Source organism: Gymnoscopelus braueri, assembly GCF_963280865.1.
Source record: "Gymnoscopelus braueri genome assembly, chromosome: 16".
NCBI lineage: Eukaryota > Metazoa > Chordata > Actinopteri > Myctophiformes > Myctophidae > Gymnoscopelus > Gymnoscopelus braueri.
This window is the reverse complement of record NC_137616.1, coordinates 33,638,013-33,638,215: the sequence shown is the minus strand read 5'-3', so window position 1 is coordinate 33,638,215 and position 203 is coordinate 33,638,013.

Sequence of the window (203 nt, the reverse complement as noted above, 5' to 3'; positions counted from 1 at the left end):
CGTGTCCCTTACACATGTCTGTGACTCTGAGAGCATACAGACGGAACCAAATGGACCCTTGTCCCTTACATGTCTGTGACTCTGAGAGCGTACAGACGGAACCAAATGGACCCTTGTCCCTTACACATGTCTGTGACTCTGAGAGCGTACAGACGGAACCAAATGGACCCTTGTCCCTCACACATGTCTGTGACTCTGAGAGC